Source organism: Oryctolagus cuniculus, chromosome 8 (genome assembly GCF_051225735.1).
Source record: "Oryctolagus cuniculus isolate XC-2025 breed Fujian yellow rabbit chromosome 8, ASM5122573v1, whole genome shotgun sequence".
NCBI lineage: Eukaryota > Metazoa > Chordata > Mammalia > Lagomorpha > Leporidae > Oryctolagus > Oryctolagus cuniculus.
In genome coordinates this window covers 62,092,136-62,114,938 of record NC_142874.1, presented here as the reverse complement: position 1 = coordinate 62,114,938, position 22,803 = coordinate 62,092,136, and the positions used below count along the sequence as shown (strand labels likewise).

Genomic DNA, 22,803 nt, shown 5'->3' with positions numbered 1-22,803 from the left:
GTATGTTTCTTTGTTATCTCTAGTTAAACAAACAATTATTACTACTCATTCCAGAATTTTCAGCTATCATAAAAGAATAAAAATGGCATTATTCAATAATGAGAAAAGAGATAATAAGATACTAGTGTGGTAAACAAAACCTTTGAATACTAAAATGAATTTGTAGTAGAAACTGATACTATGGACCTCGAGCTCACAATTGATTTGTTTTAATGGTGGTGATGAGTTCTTTGCGAGATCAGGCTGCCAAATGGTATTAGTTTCCAATCTAAATTTTCACCCTGAGTTCTGCTTTATGACTCAGATTCTAGTATGGTACACGTCTAAGCCAATTACAGGATAGGTTGAAAATGCAGGGAGCACCTCAAGGAGCAACACTCAAATAGTGAGCAATGGACGTTATTAATGTTCCAGAGTGTTCTGTTACAGGTCAGCAATTCTGGACTGCATAGATATAAATCTTGAGGAGAATAGTATAATACACTAGGGATGCTACACTAGGGATAATAATGAATCCACAATAGTAATGATACATTGTCTCAGCAGGGATCTCAATAATGGACTTTAGTCTGGCTTTTCTTTTTTCTTTTCCTGTTCTACATGTTCCTTAAATCTTATTTCTTGGGGTCATGCTACAAATGAACTAACTAACTACAGCAAGTACTTTATTTATTCATTGCCTTTAAAAGAAACACTTGAATGCTTTAAAAGAGCCATACTGAATGCAGACTATACACTTGAATACTTGGTAGAAGATATGTAAACAAGCTCCAGATGGGGTCCCAGAAGTGAATTGTTCACAGTTGTGTAGAGAGAAGATTCCATTGCTTCTTTAAGTTAGAGTGGTGATAAGTTCTGCAGGACTGTAGCACTAACAGTGAAACAGTAGCTTTTTCCATAGCTCTAATAAGTGAGCATAATAGTTGAAGTGTGACTTAAGGGTTTTAAACTTGGGTAAGTTTTCTAATTTTAGAAGTGTTGACAAATGTTGAATGATCATATTATTATAATTTAAAATTAGCTTCAAGAATTCCATTAAGGACAGAAACATTTAAAACACCCTTTGGATCCTGCAGCAATAGGAAAGACTGGATTGAAAAACAGTGTCTTTTCATAGTTAATATTGTTATTTTAATTAAAGCTAAATTAGAACCCCAGGAGGCTTTAATTTTTCACTCAACCTGAAGTTTGTATGAAAATGCAATGAAATACAATGGCTACAATGATCATGACAAAGGATATTTGGGGACTTCAAAAAGTTTGTAGAAAACATAATTAAAAATAAATTTAGTGGTGGGCATTGTTGTGCAGGGGATTAAACCACTGCTTGGGGCACCCACATCCTGTAGAAGTGTACCTAGAAATTAACTTCAGCCTCTACTTCCTGTCAGCTTTGTGGGGAGCAACTGAGACTAGACTAAATTACTGGAATTAAGACTTATTCTATGCATCTGCTCTCCCACAATATGGCGTTGAGAGGGACCAAACAACTTCTACGCAGCTGCCTCCAGTTCGACCAATAAACTGCAGGAGCTGATCCTGCTCCTGATTGGAGGAGAGCAGCGTGCTCGGCGTGTGGGCAGCAGAGCATGGATTGGTGGAAGAGGACTATAAAGGAGGAGAGAGACAACATGCACCAGGAACATCTGAGAGCAACATCTGAGGAACCCCTGAGAGCTGGCCGGCGGTGTGCCGCTCCTCTGCGGAAGCGGGGTAAGTGGCAGGGGGTGCCACCCCTCCATGGAGGTGGAGGGGGCGGCAGCTAACCCGGGACGGCTTCATTCCTCCGCGAGTGAGGGAACGGCAGCTAACCCAGGAAGGGCCGAGCAGACAAAAGAACAGTGCAGTGTCCAGTGTCGTTCCTCCGCGAGAGGGGGAGCGACAAGCTTCCTGCTAATAAGCACCCTGGTAGGCAGCTGAAGATGAATGAAGCAATTGTGTGTCCTTGCCATCCACATGGCAGATCCAGATGGAGTTCTTGACTTCTGCATTCAGACTGGCCCAGCCTGGCTGCTGTGGACATTTGCAAGGGAACAAGAATGTGGAAGACTTCCTTGTCTCTCTCTCTTTTACTCTCTTTCTGATTTCAAATCAATAAAAATAAATTTTTTAATTATGTTTATTGTGACTCAAAAATTTTTGAAATCAATGCATGTAAATTGTTTTCAAAAAGTACATGGAAATATGTGTAAGAAAAATCTCTGCATGAAATTCAGAAATTGTTAGGGAACCATTCATGGAGAAAGTAATTGTAGCACCCTTTGAAACAAAGTAACTGTAGTGCCGTTTGAAAGAAAGTAACTGTGCAGTAGTACAGCTTGAAAGAAAAGTAGAAAGGTAAGCACCCTCGCTGGTAAGATTTGAAAACCCACAGCCTAACTAGACAGCCTAACCACAAACTGTCCTTGCCATGACTACAGAACCCTGGGAGGTCGGAATGTGGGCGGGGCTAGACTCTAGAAACTGTATGTAAGGGGACCCTCAGACACTGTAAACCAGAGGTTGCTCAGCCTCTCTCCCTGGTCCATAGTGCCTAGTGCCCACAGGAATAGGCTTGAGCCATCTCTCCTCCTAGTCACCTAGAGTATCAATAAAGTGTGTTTAGCTTGACCTTCCTCAGTCTCCTCGACTCTTCCTTTGCGGTAACCCAGCCAGTTCCCGAAGGGGGAAATCCTGACAGAAATATTTTGCACAAAGCAGATTATCTTTTGATCTCATTTTGTATGAAGCTTTGTAATTATTCTAGTATAATTAGCAAATTCTTGAAACATTTACAGAGTGTATGTAAAGTGTTGTTATCACAAAAATGGTAACTTGATTTCAAATCTTCAAAGTTACAGTAAGCAAACATATATGTTTCAAATGTTATTTCTTTTTCTCATGAACCTCCAATTTACACAGAGAATTGTCAGAAGGGCCTTTGTCTATCCCATGCATTGTCAGCTAGAATGGCTTCATAAGGATGGAAAAGATCTGATTTCAGGCCAAACCACTCACTAGACTGGCAAATTGGTCATATGCTTACCTAAAGTTTTAGCCAACTGTGGTAGATACTAGCTGCACTCCTTTTCCAAACAGGACTGTCTTTGTGGTCCAAGATGACAAAAATCATATCATACGGATTATAAGGGAAAGTTTAGTGAGAAAAGATACAGGTTCAAAATATGTGCTCCCATTTGTCACACCTATTAATTGAGGCTGTTAATAGAAGCCCACAAAGGGCACAGAGGGCACAATCTGCACTTTCTAACATAGAGTGGCTATGTTCTGAGAGAGCATTTGTGATAGGAAGTATCATGCAATTTCAGAAATAATACAATTTTTTGAAGTCCTCTATGAAAACTTAGTTATCGACCATTCCATAATACATACACACCTTCTCCCAAGATTCTCACCCTCAAAACGTTCATATTATTATGGCACTAGGCAAAGACTTGAAGTCCGGGTTGTAAACTTCCAGATCAGGTCCACAATAAATGAATATTCTCAGGTGAAAAATATCCCCCTTCAGTGGGGATCCAGTGCTTAGGAAAATGACTCAGCTCTGAATAATGGACAATTGCTCAATCAAAAATCATGACTTCTGGGAGGGCTAGGAAGCTGATTACCAGTTCTGTGTCCTTGGATTTTATAGATTGAGTGACTGCTTGTTACTAGTTTGTCTTGGAACACTATCTCTTTTTTTTTTTTTTTTTTTTTTTTTTTTTTTTTTGACAGGCAGAGTAGACAGTGAGAGAGAGAGACACAGAGAAAGGTCTTCCTTTTACCGTTGGTTCACCCTCCAATGGCCGCCGTGGCCGGCACGCTGCAGCTGGTGCACCACGCTGATCCGAAGCCAGGAGCCAGGTGCTTCTCCTGGTCTCCCATGGGGTGCAGGGCCCAAGGACTTGGACCATCCTCCACTGCACTCCCTGGCCACAGCAGAGAGCTGATCTGGAAGAGAGGCAACCAGGACAGAATCTGGCGTCCCGACCAGGACTAGAACCCGGTGTGCCAGCGCCGCAAGGCGCAGGATTAGCCTAGTGAGCTGCGGCACTGGCCACTATCTTCTTTAATCATCTGCATAAACACCTCAGACTCTAGCTCAAATTTCTCATTTAATAGAATAAATTTTCCATATTTATTCTAGTGATTAACCTTGGTCTCTATTGTTGTAAGGCCTCACACTATATACTGGTAACACAGACAACAATTCTGTGATGTATCTCTTGTGATACACCCTAGTGTATTTCCTTTCTAAATGGCATGTTTTTAATCACTAGTAATGATAATGGTAACATGAATATCATCTTGGTCCTCCCATGAACCAGAGGTACTAGTTTCAGTTTTATGGCCTTATATCCATTCTCTCACTCCCATTTCTCTGAGTCCTTTAATCATTACAGTAATAACTGATGATGACTCTTGTGCCAGTTCAAGTTCAATTTATGTAAGCTATCAATTTTTCAAGTTTACCAAATTTAATTTGACAGTTCACTAATATTGTAACACATAGAACTTTACAGGGTGCTAAACCTTCTGTCAAGTGAACATATTCCCATAGGAATAAGCTTCCATATTTAAAAATATTTATTTATTTATATTCATAAATAAGGCAGAGTCACAGAGAGAGAGAGAGAGATGGAAACGGAGATCATCCATCTGCTGATTCACTTCCCACATGGCTGGGGCTAGGCCAGTCTAAAGTCAGGACCCAGGAGCTCCAGTCAAGTCTCCCATGTAGGTGGCAGAGGTCCAAGTACTTGAGTCGTATCTGTTTGCAGGCACATTAGAAGAGAGCTGGATTGGAATTAGAGCAGCTGTGACTCAAATCAGTGCACTTATGGGATGCTGGTGTTGCAGATAGTGGCTTAACTCACTGCACTACAATGCTAGATTCTTCAACTATCACATTTTCAACTTTTTGTCATATCTTCTTTAATTCTACATCTTCAGAATTCTATACCATGCATATTGCCTTTTCATGGTGATCCTTACTTGATAGGCCCTAGCTCATTTGTGGTATTTTGCTATAATTCAGATGTGTTTTGTCCCTCTTCCCTATGCCAAGATTCATGTATTGGATGCTTGGTCCCTGAGGTGGCACTATGGGATGATGCTAGGACCTAGTGTGAGACCCTTAGATTATTTTAAATATTGCTCCTGTAAAGGAGTATGCTGTTCTGGAATGGGTTCTCATGAAAGTGAATTGTTTTAAAAGTCTAAGCCTGATTCCCAAAACTCTCTGGCTTCCTCAATCAAGGTGTAATCCTTTGCACCTATACACACACTGGGCATGCCATTGCAATCCAGCATGTAATGCAACCATGGGGTATTCACTAAAAACTATGACACGTTGTTTAGACCCCCAGCTTCCAGGAGGGTGGGCTAAATAATACCTTTGTTGTCATAAAATTATCCAATCTTAGTTGTCTTAAGCATAGTATTGATAACAATGGACTAATACACATAATAATTGCCCTCCCAAAACAGACTCAGTACTTCCCAAGAAAAGTTTATTCATGATTTTACTTGCTATTGTTTATCATGCAGGGTGGAAAAGGCTAGTAGATTTTTTAATTTATAATCAAGATACTCTGTAGAGTCTCAAAGAATGGGGGAATAGCAGAAATTTCTAGTTTTTAAGAGGGAAGAAGTAAGTACTTCTTCAGATCCAAGGTGTCTTAGGGAACCTGGAGTTTCAATATTGCTGATTGCATTGACGTAGATATTCATGTTTTAAGTCCAAAGTTGCTAGCCATTCCCAACTAGAACCCTGACTTGGCACAACAGATTTTATGGGATTGAGAAGTCAATATCACTGCTTTCTTTGTTATTAAATCTAACACTTGACATCAGCTTATCAGCTTTTTTCTGCCTTCTGACTCTGTTAAATAACTGTTTTTTTATGCTACAAAGGGCATCGTCTGATTTTTAGACTTTTCTGTAAGTTGATGATTAATTACCTTCATCCCGCTATCATATTTCTTAAATGAATCTCCTCACTCAGGCAAGGGATCTAATTGCATCACCTGTAATTACAAGTAACCTGAATCACTTAGATGTCTGAAGATGTTCTATGAGACTTTCAATCCCAGTTCACCAATTGGGATACTATAAAAAATATCACCCCTAAGTCATGTCAGGGGTATTGGCATACCACATGACACCAGTAATGAAGTTCTCATTGACATCCAGTAGTGGATGAACTTGCTAAAATATCCCCTTTGGGGATTACTTCCTTAAAATATCCATGGATAACAAATTTCTTTCCCAGGAATCAGACCCTGAAATGGCATGTTAAATGAAGGAAATTTGTTAAGGAATGCTCCTGAGTACAGTACATGTATGTGGTGTTATGTTGGTAAACTAGCTCTCTAGGGGAAACTAAAGCCATGGAGTGTAGAATGAGCTAATTAATATGATTTAAATATTCCCTACCATAACTTTTTGTCAGTTTACCAATGGCTAAATGACCAATTTGCTGAATTTTCAAATGTTAAAAAATGGTTTTCACTGTCTGCAGCACACCAGTGTATAAAGGCATGAAGATGTCACCTTATAAATGTACATGCACCCAATTACAGGGTGCCTGACTATTTAAAGGAAGTATTAGTGAATGTATTGGGATACATAGACTCCAATACAGTGTTAATGGGGAACTGCAATACTCCACTTTCATCAATGGACAGATCAACTAGACAGAAAATCAACAAAGAAACAACAGAGCTAATCGACACTATGGACAAAATGACCTAACTGATATCTACTGAATTTTTTGGCCTATAGTTGCAAGAATACGCATTTTTCTCATCAGTGACTGAAATTTTCTTGAGGATAGAGCAAATGCTAGGCTGTAAAGCAAGCATCAGCATATTAAACAAAAAAAAAATAAATCTAAATCATACCTTGTATCTTCTCTGACCACATAAACCAGGAAATCAACAACTCAAATACCTAGATTATATGCAAATATGTAGACACTGAACAACATGGTCCTGAATTAACAGTGAATCATTGAAGAAATTAAAAAAGAAATTAAAAAAATTTGGAAACACATGAGGATGACAGTACAAAATATAAAACTTATGGTACAGCAAAAGCAGCATTAATGTTCATAGCAATTGACACTTATAACAAGAAATTGGAAACGCTCCATATAAATGAGCTATTAGTGCATCTCAGGGACCTATAAACACAAGAAACAAAACCCCAAATTCGTAGGAGGAAAGATCTAATTAAAAATTACAGAAGAAATAAAATTGAAACCAAAAAAGTAATACAAAAGATTAGTTAGGCCGGGTCTGCGGCTCAATAGGCTAATCCTCCACATGCGGCGCCGGCACACTGGGTTCTAGTCCTGGTCGGGCTCCAGATTGTGTCCTGGTTGCCCCTCTTCCAGGCCAGCTCTTTGCTGTGGCCCGGGAGTGCAGTGGAAGATGGCCCAAGTCCTTGGGCCCTGCACCCCATGGGAGACCAGGAGAAGCACCTGGCTCCTGGCTTCGGATCAGCGCGGTGTGCCGGCTGTGGTGGCCATTGGAGGGTGAACCAACGGCAAAGGAAGACCTTTCTCTCTGTCTCTCTCTCTCTCACTGTCCACTCTGCCTGTCAAAAAAAAAAAAAAAAAAGATTAGTGAAATGAAGAGTTGGATATTTGAAAAAATAAAGAAAAATTAAACATCATAGGCCTAACTAACCAAAAAAGTAAATAAATAAAAAAGGGAGAAGACCCAAATCAAGAAAATCTGAGATGGAAAAGGCAATGCAACAACAGATATAACAGAAATAAAAAGAATAATCAGGAATTATTACAAAGTGCTATATGCCAACAAATTGGGAAACTTAAATGTATAGATTCTTGGACACATAAACTCTCTCAAAACTGAATCATGAAGACATAGCAAAGCTAAACAGATCAATAACCATGATGGAAAATGAATCAATGATAAAGAGCCTTCAACTAAGAAAAGCTTAACATTGAAAAAAAAGCTAACTCCAATTCTTCTTTTTTAACTTTTATTTAATGAATATAAATTTCCAAAGTACGGCTTATGGATTACAATGGCTTCCTCCCCATAACGTCCCTCCCACCCGCAACCCTCCCCTTTCCCACTTCCTCTCCCCTTCCATTCACATCAGGATTCATTTCCGTTTCTCTTTATTTACAGAAGACCAATTTAGCATACATTAAGTAAAGATTTCAACAGTTTGCTCCCACACAGAAACATAAAGTGAAAAATAATAGATGATTTTTTAAATGATGATGGAATCAGATCAGACCTATTGTCATGTTTAATCCCAGTGAGAGTCAAGTGGGGAATTGATAATTTCTTCTTTTTTTTTTTTTTTTTTTTTTTTTTTACAGAAGATCAGTTTAGTACACATTAAGTAAAGATTTCAACAGTTTGCACCCCCATAGAAACACAAAGTGAAATATACTGTTTGAGTACTCGTTATAGCATTAATTCACATTGTACAACATATTAAGGACAGAGATCCTACATGAGGAGTAAGTGCACAATGACTCCTGTTGTTGACTTTACAAATTGGCACTCTTGTTTATGGCATTAGTAATCTCCCTATGCACCAGTCATGAGTTTCCAAGGCTATGGAAGCCCTTTGAGTTCTCCGACTCTTATCTTGTTTACACAAGGTCATATTCAAAGTGGAGGTTCTCTCCTCCCTTCAGAGAAATGTACATCCTTCTTTGAAGACCTGTTCTTTCCACTGGGATCTCACTCACAGAGATCTTTCATTTAGTTTTTTTTTTTTTTTTTTTTTTTTTTTTTCCCAGAGTGTCTTGGCTTTCCATGTCTGAAATACCCTCATGGGCTTTTCAGCCAGATCGGAATGGCTTTAGGGCTGATTCTGAGGCCAGAATGCTGTATAGGACATCCACCATTCTATGAGTCTGCTGAGTATCTCGCTTCCCATGTTGGATCACTCTCCCCTTTGTTTATTCTATCAGTTAATATTAGCAGGTACTAGACTTGTTTATGTGCTCCCTTTGACTCTTAGTCCTTTCATTATGATCAATTGTGAACTGAAATTGATCACCTGGACTAGTGAGATGGCATTGGTACATGCCACCTTGATGGGATTAAATTGGAGTCCCCTGGTATGTTTCTAACTCTACCATTTGGGGCAAGTCAGCTTGAGCATGTCCCAAATTCTACATAAGAGTGGGAATAAGAGAGGAAAGAGATGTACAATTTGGGACATACTCAAAAGCTAACTCCAATTCTTCTCAAGCTATTCAAAATATTTGAAAGGGAAGGAATCCTCCCAAACTCCTTCTTTTTTTTAACTTTTATTTAATGAATATAAATTTCCAAAGTACGGCTATGGATTACAATGGCTTCCTCCCCATAACGTCCTTCCCACCCGCAACCCTCCCCTTTCCCACTCCCTCTCCCCTTCCATTCACATCAGGATTCATTTTCGATTCTCTTTATATACAGAAGATCAGTTTACCATACATTAAGTAAAGATTTCAACAGTTTGCTCCCACACAGAAACATAAAGTGAAAAATAATAGATGATTTTTTAAATGATGATGGAATCAGATCAGACCTATTGTCATGTTTAATCCCAGTGAGAGTCAAGTGGGGAATTGATAATTTCTTCTTTTTTTTTTTTTTACAGAAGATCAGTTTAGTACACATTAAGTAAAGATTTCAACAGTTTGCACCCCCATAGAAACACAAAGCGAAATATACTGTTTGAGTACTCATTATAGCATTAAGTCTCAATGTACAGCACATTAAGGACAGAGATCCTACATGAGGAGTAAGTGCACAATGACTCCTGTTGTTGACTTTACAAATTGACACTCCTGTTTATGGCATCAGTAATCTCCCTATGCACCAGTCATGAGTTTCCAAGGCTATGGAAGCCTTTTGAGTTCACCGACTATTATCTTGTTTAGACAAGGTCATATTCAAAGTGGAGGTTCTCTCCTCCCTTCAGAGAAAGGTACCTCCTTCTTTGGAGACCTGTTCTTTCCACTGGGATCTAACTCACAGAGAACTTTCATCTTTCATGTAGTTTTTTTTTTTTTTTTTTGCCAGAGTTTCTTGGCTTTCCATGCATGAAATACTCTCATGGGCTTTTCAGCCAGATCGGAATGCCTTTAGGGCTGATTCTGAGGCCAGAATGCTGTTTAGGACTTCCACCATTCTATGAGTCTGCTGAGTATCTCGCTTCCCATGTTGGATCACTCTCCCTTTATTATTCTATCAGTTAGTATTAGCAGGTACTAGACTAATTTATGTGCTCCCTTTGACTCTTAGTCCTTTCATTATGATCAATTGTGAACTGAAATTGATCACTTGGACTGGTGAGATGGCATTGGTACATGCCACCTTGATGGGATTAAATTGGAGTCCCCTGGTATGTTTCTAACTCTACCATTTGGGGCAAGTCAGCTTGAGCATGTCCCAAATTATACATCTCTTCCCTCTCTTATTCCCACTCTTATGTTTAACAGGGATCACATTTCAGTTAATTTTCAACACTTAAGAATAACTGTGTGATAATTACAGAATTAAACCAGTCATATTAAGTAGAACAGACAAAAAAAAATACTAAGAGGGATAATGTATTAAGTTGTTCATTAACAGTCAGGGCTATGCTGATCAAGTCACCATTTCCCATAGTGTCCATTTCACTTCAACAGGTTTCCTTTTTGGTGTTCAGTCAGTTGTCACCGATCAGGGAGAACATATGGTATTTGTCCCTTTGGGACTGGCTTATTTCACTCAGCATGATGTGTTCCAGATTCCTCCATTTTGTTGCAAATGACTGGATTTCGTTGTTTCTTACTGCGGTATAGTATTCTAAAGAGTACATATCCCATAATTTCTTTATCCAGTCTACCGTTGATGGGCATTTACGTTAGTTCCAGGTCTTAGCTATTGTGAATTGAGCTGCAATAAACATTAATGTGCAGACCGCTTTTTTGTTTGCCAATTTAAACTCCTTTGGGTAAATTCCAAAGAGTGGGATGGGTGGGTCGAATGGTAGGGTTATCTTCAGGTTTCTGAGGAATCTCCAGACTGACTTCCATAGTGGCTTGACCAGTTTGCATTCCCACCAACAGTGGGTTAGTGTCCCTTTTTCCCCACATCCTCGCCAGCATCTGTTGTTGGTAGATTTCTGCATGTCAGCCATTCTAACCGGGGTGAGGTGAAACCTCATTGTGGTTTTGATTTGCATTTCCCTGATTGCTAATGACCTTGAACATTTTTTCATGTGCCTGTTGGCCATTTGGATTTCCTCTTTTGAAACATGTCTATTGAGGTCCTTGGCCCATCTCTTAAGTGGGTTGTTTGTTTTATTTTTGTGGAGTTTCTTGATCTCTTTGTAGATTCTGGTTATTAACCCTTTATCTGTTGCATAGTTTGCAAATATTTTTTCCCATTCTGTCGGTTGTCTCTTCACTCTCCTGACTGTTTCTTTTGCAGTACAGAAACTTCTCAATTTGATGCAATCCCAATAGTTAATTTTGGCTTTGACTGCCTGTGCCTCCTGGGTCTTTTCCAGAAACTCTTTGCCTGTGCCAATATCTTGAAGGGTTTCTCCAATGTTCTCTAATAACTTGATGGTGTCAGGTCATAGATTTAGGTCTTTAATCCATGTTGAGTGGATTTTTGTGTAAGGCGTAAGGTAGGGGTCTTGCTTCATGATTCTGCATGTGGAAATCCAATTTTCCCAGCACCATTTATTGAATAGACTGTCCTTGCTCCAGGAATTAGTTTTAGATACTTGATCAAATATAAGTTGGCTGTAGATGTTTGGGTTGATTTCTGGTGTTTCAATTCTGTTCCATTGGTCTATCCATCTGTTTCTGTACCAGTACCATGCTGTTTTGATTACAACTGCCCTGTAGTATGTCCTGAAATCTGGTATTGTGATGCCTCCAGCTTTGTTTTTGTTGTACAAGATTGCTTTAGCTATTCGAGGTCTCTTGTGCCTCCATATAAATTTCAGCACCATTTTTTCCAGATCTGAGAAGAAGGTCTTCGGTATCTTGATTGGTATTGCATTGAATCTATAAATTGCTTTTTGGAGAATGGACATTTTGATGATATTGATTCTTCCAATCCATGAGCATGGAAGAGTTTTCCATTTCTTGGTATCCTCTTCTATTTCTTTCTTTAAGGTTTTGTAATTTTCATCGTAGAGATCTTTAACGTCCTTGGTTAAGTTTATTCCAAGGTATTTGATTGTTTTTGTAGCTATTGTGAATGGGATTGATCTTAGAAGTTCTTCCTCAGCCATGGCATTGTCTGTGTATACAAAGGCTGTTGATTTTTGTGCATTGCTACTTTGCCAAAATCTTCTATGAGTTCCAATAGTCTCCTAGTAGAGTTCTTTGGGTCCCCTAAATAAAGAATCATGTCATCTGCAAAGAGGGATAGTTTGAGTTCTTCCTTCCCAATTTGTATCCCTTTAATTTCTTTTTCTTGCCTAATAGCTCTGGCTAAAACTTCGAGAACTATATTGAATAGCACTGCTTACAGTGGGCATCCCTGTCTGGTACCAGATCTCAGTGGAAATGCTTCCAACTTTTCCCCATTCAATAGGATGTTGGCTGTGAGTTTTTCATAGATTCCTTTGATTGTATTGAGGAATGTTCCTTCCAAACCCAGTTTGCTTAGAGTTTTCATCATGAACGGGTGTTGTATTTTATCAAATGCTTTCTCGGCCTCTATTGAGATAATCATATGGTTTTTCTTCTGCAGTCTGTTAATGTGGTGCATCACATTGATTGTCTTGCGCACATTAAACCATCCCTGCATACCAGGGATAAATCCCATTTGGTCTGGGTGAATGATCTTTCTGATGTGTTGTTGCATTCTATTGGCGAGAATTTTATTGAGGATTTTTGCATCTATGTTCATCAGGGATATTGGTCTGTAATTCTCTTTCAGTGCTGCGTCTTTTTCCAGCTTAGGAATTAAGGTGATGCTGGCTTCATAGAAAGAATTTGGGAGGATTCCCTCTTCTTCGATTGTTCTGAATAGTTTGAGAAGAATTGGAGTCAGTTCTTCTTTAAATGTCTGGTAGAATTCAGCAGTGAATCCATCTGGTCCTGGGCTTTTCTTTGTTGGGAGGGCCTTTATTACTGTTTCAATTTCTGTCTCAGTTATGGTCTATTTAGGTTTTCTATGTCTTCCTGGTTCAATTTAGGTAGGTTGAATGTGTCCAGAAATCTATCCATTTCTGATAGGTTTCCCTGTTTGCTGGCATACAAGTCCTTGTAGTAATTTCTGATGATTCTTTTCATTTCTGTGGTTTCTGTTGTTACATTTCCTTTTTCATCTCTGATTTTATTGATTTGGGTCTTTTCTCTTCTTTTTTTAGTTAGTTGGGGCAATGGGGTGTCAATTTTGTTTATTTTTTCAAAAAACCAGCTCCTCGTTTGGCTGATTTTTTGTAATGTTTTTCTTGATTCAATCCTGTTGATTTCTTCTCTGATTTTAATTATTTCTCTTCTCCTACTAGATTTGGGTCTGGTTTGCTGTAGATTTTCTAGATCCTTGAGGTGAATTGAAAGCTCATCTATTTGGTGCCTTTCCAATTTCTTGATGTAGACACCTATTGATATAAACTTTCCTTTTAACACTGCTTTTGCTGCATCCCATAAGTTTTGGTATGTTGTGCTGTTATCCTCATTTACTTCCAGAAAATTTTTGATTTCTCTTTTAATTTCTTCTATGGCCCATTGTTCATTCAGGAGCATGTTGGTCAATCTCCATGTGTTTGCGTATGCTCTAGGGATTCCTGAGTTGCTAATTTCCAACTTCATTCCTTTATGGTCTGAGAAGCTGCATGGTATGATTCTAATTCTTTTGAATTTGCTGAGACTTGCTTTATGGCCTAGTATGTGGTCAATCCTAGAGAAGGTTCCATGTACTGCTGAGAAGAATGTAAAATCTTTAGCTGTAGGATTGAAAGTTCTGTAGATATCTGTTAGATCCATTTGGGCTATAGTGTCGTTTAAATCTACTGTATCCTTGTTGATCTTCTGTCCTATTGATCTGTCTATTTCTGAGAGTGGAGTATTGAAGTCCCCCAGTACTATTGTATTGGGGTCTAAGTCTCCCTTTAAGTCCGTTAACAAATCTTTTAGATAAACTGGTGCCCTGTAGTTAGGTGCATATACATTGATAATTGTTATATCTTCTTGTTGTATTGATCCCTTAATCATTATATAGTGCCCCTCTTTGTCTCTCTTAACAGTTTTTGTGGTAAAGTTTATGTTGTCTGATATTAAGATGGCTACGCCCGCTCTTTTTTCATTTCCGTTGGCATGGTATATCTTTTTCCAGCCTTTCACTTTCAGTCTGTATGGATCTTTGTTGGAAAGATGTGTTTCTTGTAAGCAGCAAATAGATGGCTTTTGTTCCTTAACCCAATCAGCCAATCGGTGTCTTTTAACTGGAGAGTTCAGGCCATTAACGTTCAATGTGACTAATGAAAAGTGGTAATTTTGCCCTGCCATTTGCCAAAGATAAGTTCTAATATATGCTTTGAATTCCCTGTGATCTTTTATTGTGAGGTTTCCTTCCTTTATCTTCTTTCATATTGATGACTGTGTTTCCGTGTTTCTGTGTGTAACACATCTTTAAGCATCTTTTGCAGGGCTGGGCAAGTGGCGACAAATTCTTTCAATTTCTGTTTGCTATGCTTCTTTCACCTTCATTCACAAATGAGAGCTTGGCAGGATATAATATTCTGGGCTGGCAGTTTTTCTCTCTTAGTACCTGGGCTATATCTCGCCATTCCCTCCTAGCTTGTAGAGTTTCTGATGAGAAGTCAGCTGTGAGTCTGATTGGAGATCCTCTGAGAGTAATCTGACGTTTCTCTCTTGCACATTTTAGGATCTTTTCTTTATGTTTCACTGTGGAGAGTTTAATTACAATGTGTCGTGGTGAGGATCTCTTTTGGTCGTGTTTATTAGGGGTTCTGTGAGCTTCCTGTACTAGGATTTCTCTGTCCTTCTCCAAACCTGGGAAATTCTCTGCTAATATCTCACTAAAAAGGCCTTCTAATCATTTCTCCCTCTCCATGCCTTCAGGAACTCCTAGAACCCGAATGTTGGGTTTTTTAATAGTATCCTGCAGATTCCTGAGAATATGTTTTAGATTTCTAATTTCCTCTTCTTTTCTTTGGTCTGACTGTATCCTTTCCTGTTCTCTGTCTTCTAAGTCCGATATTCTCTCTTCTGCTTCACCCATTCTGTTTGTAAGGCTCTCTATTGTGTTTTTCATTTGATCTATTGAATTCTTCACTTCATTACTATCACAGTTTCCTGTTGTACTAGTTGTTTCGTTTCATTTTGATTCCTCCTTAATATTTCATTTTCACGAGAGAGATTTTCTATCTTGTCCATTAAGGATTTCTGTAGTTCAAGAATTTGTTTTTGAGAACTTCTTAATGTTCTTATCAATTTTTTGAGATCTGCTTCTTGCATTTCTTCTAACTCATCATCCTCATAATCTTGAATTGGGGTGTCTTTTTCATTTGAGGGCATCATGGTGACTTCCTTGTTTTTATTACCTCGGTTTTTGTGTTTGTTATTTTGCATATTGGAGATATTTGGTTTCTTCACTGTGGTGCTTTTTCTTGCTATACTATGACTCTAGATTAAGTGGACTGTTTTTGATGGAGCCTTAGGGCTTGAGATGGGTGTGGCCTGAGAGCTCTGTTTGGTGTGCCAAAGGTGACACTCCCAGGTTATGCGTGGTAAATTTCTCTCTCTCTCTCTTTCTTTTTTTGATTCAAAAGGGAAGTAATTCCGCACAGCTGAATGAAGTTGGAGGTAGTTAGCAGGCAAATGATATACCCACAGGAGCCAGAGATAAGAAGCTCTTTCCAAGGACCACACAGGGAATCTGTTCAGCCCTCAGAGTGGGCTCAACTTCTCCTTCAGTCTCCCACTGGGTTGCCAAAGTTACGGAATTGTAGCGTCTCTGGAGAGTACTCACGTGAATTCCGTGAGTTCTCTCCCCCACCGTCTCTTTTTTCACAGTCTCAGTTCAGTAGCACCACAAATTTACTAGGTCCTAATCTCCTGTTAATTCGCCCCGCCCAGAGTCAGGTTTTTCTGCTAGGCTCAGGGCCGGTGCAGATGTGAGGTCGCTCTGCTTATGACGTATGTCCAAGATGGTGCCTGCTCTTTGTCTTGCTTGCCCTTGAGAGGTGAGCGGAGAGAGAGAAACCCGTGTCCGTACCAGTCACTTTTTTTTTCTCTCTTTCTCTTCCAGTTAGCCTGGTGAAATCCCCGCCCCCGCCCCGGGGGTTGTTCCCTCTAGTCTCCTCTTTCCGCTTGCCTGCCGGTGTCTCGGGCTATTGAGGTTCGGCTCACCTCGCGTTCCAGCGCTGGTGTGTTGAGTCTGCCGCTGGTGTCCCGAACTGTGGGCTCCCACGCTCTCCACGCAGGTCTGCTGTGAATCACGCATTCCAGAGGAGTTTCTTCTGCTGTTTCCTCCCCTACTCTTCCTTGAACCTGCAGTATCTCCACTTTTATTAAACTATCTCTCCCCGGACTATCAGTGTGCTCCCTTCCTATTCCGCCATCTTGCCTCCTCCCCCCAAACTCCTTCTATGAAGTCAGCACCACCTTAATTGCTAACGCACAAAAAGATACAAAAAAGAAAGAATAACAAACCAATATCTCTGATAATCATATATTCAGAAACCTTCAGTAAAAATCTAGTGAAAATTAGACATTTAAACACATAGAACAGAATAGAACCTGGAGAAATCAAACCACACATCTACAACCAACTTATCTTTGAGAAAGGAGTAAAATTCAATCCCTGGACCGCAAGGACAGTCTACTAAAGAAATAGTGCTGGGGAAGTAAGATATGCATGTTCAGAAATATAAAACTGAACCCATACTTTACATCTTACACAAAAATCCACTGAAAATGGATCAAAGACTTAAATCTAAGACTTAACACCATTGAATTACTAGAGAACACTGGGGAAACCTGAAAGATATTGCATAGGTAATGATGGCTTGGAAAAGACCCCAGAAGCACAGGCAATCAAAGCCAAATTTGACAAATTGAATTGCCTCAAGCTGAGAACCTTCTGGTTGTAAAACAAACACTCAGCAAAGTGTCTGTCCCTCTCTTCTCTTTCTCTCTTTCTGCATATATGAATCTTTGCTTCTCAGATGATTAAAATAAAGACCTGAAAAGTCACATAAGATAAAATCTAATTCACTTCAGATTCAGTAATCACTTTTTAAATGCAACACCAAAGGAACGTTCCATGAAAGAAAAAAAAATCATAAGCTGGACCTTAAAATGTGTACTTTACATAAGATACTTTGAATAGAATGAAAAGCGAGCCAGACACTGAAACTATTTGCAAATTATATTTCAGATAAAGGATTGTCATGTAAGATATTCAAACAACTTTTAAAACTCAAAGATAAGAATGCCAACAGTATGTTTAAGAACCAGTTCAAAGACCATAGAAGATACCTCAGCAAATAGGATATTCAGAAGTCAAAAAAACATGATAAGATGCTCTTCCCTATGTCATCAAGGACTTACAAATTAAAACAACAATGATACATGACTATACACTATTCAAATGGCCAAATTTGGAACACTGACAACACCATACGCTGATGACAAAGTGGAGCAACAGGAACACTCATTCATTGTTGGTAGGAACACAAAATGCTAAAACCTTACAGGAAACTATTTGGCAGTCTCTTGATAAAGTAGGCATACACTTAACTATGCAAGCTGACAACTGTGCTCTTTGGTATAAACCCAAAGTAGTTGAAATCTAATGTCCATCCCAATATCCACACATAGATGCTTTTATATATATATTTGGAAAGAGTTTGGAAACAACTAAGAAGTTGAATAGTTCTTGAATGATTAAATAGAGTGTAGTGCATACCCTCAATGTAACATTATTCAGTACTTAACAGAAAGAAACCTGCAAGTCTTGAATATACATGGAGTAACTTTAAATGAATATTAGTAATTGAAATAAGCCAATCTGAAAAGGCAACATGCCTTAATAATTTGAACTATAATGACATTTTTGAAAAGATAAAACTATGGAGAGTATAAAAAGGCCAGTGGTTGCCATGACATAAGGAGAAAGGATGAATGAAAAAGCAGAATACAGTGAATTTTCAGGACTGTGAAACTACTCTGTAAAATTCATTAATGGAACATGGATAAATGTCATTACATAATTGTCAGAATATTTAAATACACAACGCCGAGAGTGAACCCTAAATAAGCTGTGGACATAGAGTGTTTGTGCTGTGTCAACGAATGTTGATCACTTGTAACGCAGGGACCACCTAACTGGAGGATATTGATAATGAGATAGGACATGCATCTGTGGGGACAGGGGTGATACAGGAAACCTCTGTGCCTTCTACTCAGTTTCTCTGCGAACACAAAAATGCCCTAAAAATAACGTGTTTAATTTTTCCTCACTTTCAACAAAACAATCATAAAACACACAAAGGCATGGGAGTAAACAAAGCAGATATGCTAGACAGCCAGGGCCAGCCTTATGGGTACATGACCTGTGTGCTCGCTCAGAGCCCTGCATTCAGAAAGGATCTTGCTTGATTGCATGATCTGCTGTCTTGAAGTTTAAAATTTTGTGTCAGGATTTTCATTTTTCTCTTAATCTGTAACTTATGTAATCAGTCTTGTGGACAGGAAATTCTCCCAAATCAGTGTGCCAGTCAGAGATGTTTATTGTTAAGAGTATTATGTAGTGCAATGTGGAGCTATTTCTGAAAAGCTGTGTTCAAAAGTCTTAATTTTCTTTCCAACAAAAATTTGAACATAACTGAATATGATATGCAATTTCGTTTTTCACTTAAGTAGATGCCATGACATTTTAATTTCATTGAATATTCTGAGACTATATAATTTTAGATGAGCACTTGCTGTTATATAGCCATATCCATGTTTATTTTCGTCAGTATTCTATCCTGAAGCATTCAGTTTCTAAACTTTTCCAATTAGAAACAGCTCTGGGTAGGGGAATATCATTTTTTTTACCTATAAATTGAATTGTTAGGATTGTTTATATAGTATAATACAACTTCCTTTGCATGAATGTTTAATATTAATGAACCTATTTTAGGAAAGAATCATCAAAATACACATGAAGGAGCTATAATTGTTGAAAAGGTAAATAACTGATAGTTATTTTCTAATTACCCAGTTCTTAGAAAAGTAGTTTTACAAAAGAAGCTGTGTGATTCTATGCACTTACAGAATGAATCATATCTAATTTAATTAATATTGGACTTTAGCATCTTAAATTCACTACTCTAAATTATGTTTTCTTTTATTGTTTTTCCTTCTTATGTTTCATTCATGGATAGATATTTGTGTCTCTCATTTTCTCCCTAGAAAAACAGTGCTACACTCATGAAAATGTATTTTTGCCTATAGTTTATCTCTTATTGCTTAACATTTATAAAAATTGGTGAATGAGCATCTCTTTGAATATTTATATATTTATACATATATGTATAAATGGTCAAGGTATAAAAGAATATATATATATATTTCTTTTATTTAGAGTGAGAAGAGTTCAAGAGGAAAGGAAAATCTACATTTTTATGACTACTCACATTTGTTGTTCCACAAAACTCCAAGTAAATTTAAACACTATGTAATACACCAATAATACTTGAATGCATCTAAACATCACAAGAAGTTGACATTTTTTTGCTCTCTTCTAAATTTACACATTTAAAGCAACTATTAAAATGTTTTTTAGGTTACTTAACTTTTTAAAACAATTATTTGTTTATTGGGGGCAGCGAGTCCCATCTGCAGGTTTAGTCACTAACTGGCTACCATGGCTTGGGGACTAGTCCAGGCCAAAACCAGGAACCAAGGACTCAGTTGAAAGCTCCCACATGGGTGGCAGGGACTCAAGCACTTGAACCTTCAACTCCTGCTTCCTATAAAGCTGAAATTGGGAAGAGAGCAAGGACTTGAATGCAGATACTCTGATATGGGATACAGTCCCCGAGGAGCATATCAATCACCATGCCAAATGTGCTCCCTAATTTGCTTAATTTATATATCTGACAAATATGTTGTTCCTGTAATACTTTTGTGAAATGATAGCATTTTTTAAATTCTACTACTTATAATATACAACTATACATTACTCTTTTCATTTTCTTTAATACTCAGTGAGGAACTAACTATCAAAATCTTAATTATTATTGGAAATAATATTATTGGATATTCACTACAATGTTAAGGATCTTGTTTTGCCCCAGTGAGGTGAAAAATTAGGTAGTTATTTTAGATTAAGATGTGAAAGAATGGTTAACAATAAACAAAATGACTTGGGAATTTCCAATGCTTTGTCAACTTTTTCAATTATTTCCTCCCATGATTCTTCATGAACACAGTACATAGACTCTTTCCCTATTGACTATTGTGACTTAAATCTGCTGAGTCTGAGTTTCTCCCTGTTTCCTGGAATATTCTAAAAATATATAATATATATTATATATTCTAATATATAAATAGTGAATACATATTATAAATATATATATTTATGTATATATATAAATTTTAACTTGGGATAAGTTGCTTATTCCTGCCAATATCAGCTATATCTCTATTGTTAGACTAAAATTGTCTGCACTGATGTACCTTTTTAACAGTGGCCTGTAGTATGACTGAGGCATTTAGAAGGTAAATGAGACATGGAATAATTGGCATGCCCTTTTGTATTTAACTAACTATACTGACATTTCTTTTAAATGAAAATTTATAGTATCAGGTACTCTCTTTATTTCCCTCCTTTAGATGAGAAGCTTTTTTCATACTCATAGTATCAAGAGATGTAAATATCTTTCAGTTTCTGTGTTTTCACTTTCTTAAATTGTCATTTACTTTGAACCAGTGCCCAAGGTCAAGACATTGGTAATTTGTCTTCACTGCATGGAAGTCACACATAGCTTTTCTCTGACCTCGTTCCCCTGTTCCCCTCCCCCCACACACTGGTTGCCAGGATTTAGATTTCAGGGCACTAGAAATATGCAGTACTATCTCCTAAAATAAGTTGCTAAAAGAATGAACATGTAATTCTGTGGTCAACTAAAACATATTCCAAGAACAACTGTATCCTTGGGAATGTTTTATTACTTAAAATTATATTATTAAAATGAAATTAATATTCCCAGAGATAATTTCAATTTATTTATACTTTTAAATGTATATGCCATACAAGTTTGGATGATTAAATCTCAAAGTACTCTGGACAGAGATTTCTGTCTTTGAAATGTTACTATGGTTAAGGAATGTATGTTTAGTTTAGAAAACAAAATTAGTAATTAGTACCTTGACCTTTATAATACTACAATTATGTATAATCTGAATTAAACAGAAATGTTGTCAACAATATAGAAGTCTTCAAATTGGAATTTATTTTCTTTGAAAAATACCTGTTGGCTGTCTGTATCTTCAAATTTATTTGCTTCATTTTGTGTCATATAAATTTATCAAGTTTATCATCTCAGTTATATAATCCGTTCTCCAGAGTCCTGAGAGGATGAATATATAAATGTGGGGCGATAGTTGTCAAATGTTTAATTATCAGGTTCATTTGACCTGTCTTGTTGATTAAGCTTCTTCTCTCTTCCTTATCATTACATGTTTCTCCCTAATTATCTGTGCATTTAAATATATGCTATACCTAGGTCATGGGGACACAGGTGGTCATTACATTTCTAGATTCTCAACATCATGCTTTTAAAAAAATATTTTCTTTCCATTTCTTCCAGTTTTCACAGCTCATAATAACAGACACTTTTTGTGCTCATTCCAAAAAAATGTCAGAGACCATTAAATGCAATGTGTAAACTAACTGGTAACCTGCTTGGTGTCAGAATCAACGTTCTTATCAATGATCATACGAACAATTAACTATGTTCTTACAAATTAAAATATACCTACTATTAGTTTTATTAATCTCCAATATTATACAATCAATATTTGGCTTTTAAAAATAAAAGAAGTTATAAGATATCCACAGCTCTTATATTTACAACAGAATTACAATTTCCAAAGTATCCATTTTTCCATTTTAATACAGTAGAATGACAAGCTCATGATAAAAGTAAATATTTTTGACAGGAAAAGAAATATGACTTCAGGCTGTCCATGGTGGAATGAATATATAAAAGACTTCCATCATGGCTGTTAAATGTGAAATGGCATTTTCAGATATAGAGTTCCATAAAGGTTTTGTGAGCTCTGTAATGTAACCTATAAGAAAGAATTTTGAATATTTTCTAGATAAAGAAATGTTTGAGGAGGTAGATATGTTTACTCTGATTTGAACATTATGCAACGTATGCAGGGATTACAGACTACCCTATAAATTTTTAGAAATTAAAATGAATAGTACATTACCTAGTTCCATGTTTTTCATGTGTTTGAGGATGACAATTACTAAGAAACTAGCTAACTTTTTAAAATTAAAATGCCTAATAGTAAGGATAATTTTACATTAATAACAATATTAGGTATGTTTTCTCATCTGAAAATATATATCCTTTGGGCAAATATAATTCGCTGATAGTATCATTGTCCCAGTGTGTGTTAATTATATTATTTCTCATTTTGCCTTTAATTTTAACATTTGACTTTTCGTTAAATTCATAAGCCTGCCTCCATTTCTTTATATGATAAATAATTTTACAAAAGTTTTGAGTACTTACTACCTAAAGGTTGCTGTATAGCACTCAAGTTTTATTGAGTAACACAAACTAGGTTTT

At 37.4% G+C, this 22,803-nt stretch overlaps 1 long non-coding RNA gene across 2 annotated transcripts in view; it reads left to right on the top strand.

The window, feature by feature from the left end:
- Window positions 1-1,582: 1,582 nt before the first annotated feature.
- LOC138843380 (uncharacterized) overlaps window positions 1,583-22,803 on the top strand; it is a 65,350-nt gene continuing 44,129 nt past the window's right edge. For both annotated transcript variants that reach the window (XR_016211946.1, XR_011378039.2), the window contains exon 1: window positions 1,583-1,713. This is a non-coding gene — a long non-coding RNA (uncharacterized LOC138843380). The remainder of the gene's footprint in view (window positions 1,714-22,803) is intronic.